Source organism: Arachis ipaensis, chromosome B9, assembly GCF_059453495.1.
Source record: "Arachis ipaensis isolate K30076 ecotype BB chromosome B9, ASM5945349v1, whole genome shotgun sequence".
Classification (NCBI taxonomy): Eukaryota; Viridiplantae; Streptophyta; class Magnoliopsida; order Fabales; family Fabaceae; genus Arachis; species Arachis ipaensis.
In genome coordinates, this window is record NC_142444.1 from 62,550,432 (window position 1) to 62,553,414 (window position 2,983).

Sequence of the window (2,983 nt, forward strand, 5' to 3'; positions counted from 1 at the left end):
ATTTATACACTTTCTATTTTGGTCTTCAAAGCTTGGAGTGGGCATTTTGGTTTTTGGATTTGAAGAAAGATGGGTCCGGTTGGCTTTGGTTCAAGTTGGGTTGGAGGCATGGGTCAGCGCCCAGGGGAGCGTTCAGTTGGGTTTTGTGAACGCTACGTTCACTCTTGGCTCCCCTTGTGCCAAACTCTCTTGCCTAGCAGCCCCTTTTCCATAGCATTCACTAAGTGAACGTTGCGTTCTAAATGTGAACGCTGCCTCTTGCTAAGTCTTCTTCCCAAGGAGAAGCACGAGAAAGTTGGCAAAAGGGAACGCTACGCTCGAATTTTTGAGCACTACCCCTCCTTGTCTTGATGCGCGCTCAGCTCCCATGGTGCCCTGATAAACCCATATTTTATGATATATTTTGTGCTTAGTTTGAGTGATTTATTCAATCCTTCACCCACTTATTCATATTAATTGCATGGTTTTACTTTCTCTTCCTTATTATATGATGTATGTGAAAAACATGTTTCCTATGCTTTAAAATTAATTATTTTAATTACCTTTATTTCCATTCGATGCCGTGATTAGTGTGTTGAGTAGTTTCAGATCTTCTAAGGCAGGAATGACTTAAAGGATGGAAAGGAAACATACAAAAATGGAAGGAAAGCATAAAACGGAGTTTTTGAAGAAACTGGCATCCACGCGATCGCATGGGTGACGCGACTGCATGCCAAGCGCGAAGAAGCAGCGACGCGGCCACATGACTGACGCGACCACGTGACAAGGAAAACTCCGAATGACGCAACCGCGTGACCCACGCAGACGCATGACAGAGGCCATGCACCAGAAATTGCAAAAAACACTCCCAGCGAATTCTGAAGCCCTTTTTGGCCCAAATCCAAGTTTAGAAGGCATAGACCAGAGGTTATGAAGTGGGGGAATGCATCCATTCAGGGAGACACCACTTTAGTTTAGTTTTCATGATTTAGATTTAGTTTAGAGAGAGAGGTTCTCTCCTCTCTCTTCTCTCTTAGGATTAGGATTTAGGATTTCTCTTAGTTTTAGGAGTGACTCTCGATCCCAGGTTCAATGTTCCTTTACTTTAAGCTTCCCTTTTACTCTTTATTCATTCCATTACTTTAGTTGGTTATTTGATGTTGCAATTTAATTTATGAATTCTTCCATGTTACAGATTACTCTTTTGAATTAATGTTATTTGAGGTATTTCAGTTTATTATTGCTTTTCTTTTATTTACATTATTGTTATTCCCATCTGAAGGCATTTTTATTCCAGTAGATTTATTTTTCTCCTTTTGGTCTTGGTTAAGAAATCAGTAACTCAGGAGTTATCAAACTCAAACATGAATGATAGTTGTTATCTTTGTTAATTAAACTGAACTTCAATAATCCCAATCTTTTTTTAGGAAATAAATAGGATTCGAAGATCAAACCAATTAATCCCTTGACCTTCCTTTATCTCAGTAAAGGTTAACAAAGTGGAATTAAGATTCAACTCTCATCATCATTGATAAGGATAGCTAGGATAGAACCTCTAATTTCTCATACCTTGCCAAAAGTTTATTTACAGTCATCTATTTATTTTACTTGCCATTTAAATTACTTGTTCTTCATTTACTTTAATTGCTAATTAAACTATTCACTCCTCATTCTCAAAACCCCAATTTACAATCTCCATAACCAATAATAAGAACATACTTCCCTGCAGTTCCTTGAGAAGACGACCCGAGGTTTGAATACTTCGGTTATCAATTTATTTAGGGGTTTGTTACTTGTGACAACCAAAACGTTTGTACGAAGGGATTTTTGTTGGTTTAGAGACTATATCTACAACGCGGCTGTTTTTATGAAATTCTTTACCGGCAAAAATCCTAACGTCAAAATGGCGCTGTTGCCGGGGAACTGCAATCGTGTGCCTTATTATTGGTTATTGTAAATATTTTTCTTTTACTTGTTTATTTGTCTTTATTTTTCCCTTCTTTATTTCTTTTTAGCTACTATGAATTCTCACCCCTTTCGCTTTGAGTTTGGTTCTAATGTTATTGAAAGGTATGAAAGTTATAATAGGAATATGCATCAAGGTCAGAGCAATCAAAGATGGATGGAGCCAAGAGGATCTGATCAACCCTTTAGGCAACAACACCCTCCAAGATATCATGGACAAAGACCATTCCACAATGCATATCAAGCAAATAGACATGGTGGACAACCTTGTAGTTACCAACAAGCCCCACCCTGTGCTTATAGGCCATCCTCTCAACGTAACTTCGAACCACCACACTCACAAGCTCCTTTTCACCATTCGCCACCACATGATCCTCATTTACCCCAGTTCCAATCCAATCACTCCCAAACACCACCACTTCCCCCTGTACCATATCCAAATCTATCACCCCGAGAATCAGAGGTTCGCCTCAAGGAAACAGTAAATCGACTTCAAACAACCCTTCATCAACTGGAGCAAGCAGTAAGTCAATTATCTTCTAGACGTTCGAACATTCAAGGACATCCCATAGCCCCATGTGGACAATCTAACGAAGAGCGTAGTATGAAGGAGATACTAGAAACTCCAGTAGACAAGACAGAGCATGATTTCGTACTGGAACAAGTAGAGGAAGCTGTCATTATTGAAGAAGAAGAGTTGGTTGAAGACTTAGGAGATGCTGAACCTCCATGGGAATCCAGAGTTGTGGAGCATTCTGTCAAGGATGTTACAATTGATGCTAAGGAGGATTGTGCGCAATCCCCAGAGCAAGTCCTTCATGAAGAACTAGACAGAATAACCCAAGAAGCAAATTTCCTTGATAATGATAGTCACAAGTCAAGTTCTTCTGGTAATGAGCTTGCATCCGCAAGTGAATTCTCTAAGATCGAAGAATCTTCCCCAAGTGAATACGAAGATGATACGGAGGTAGATTTCTCTCAACCTCCAGTCTATGACTTAAGTGATGAGGAAGACATAGATGGCTTTGATCAGGACATG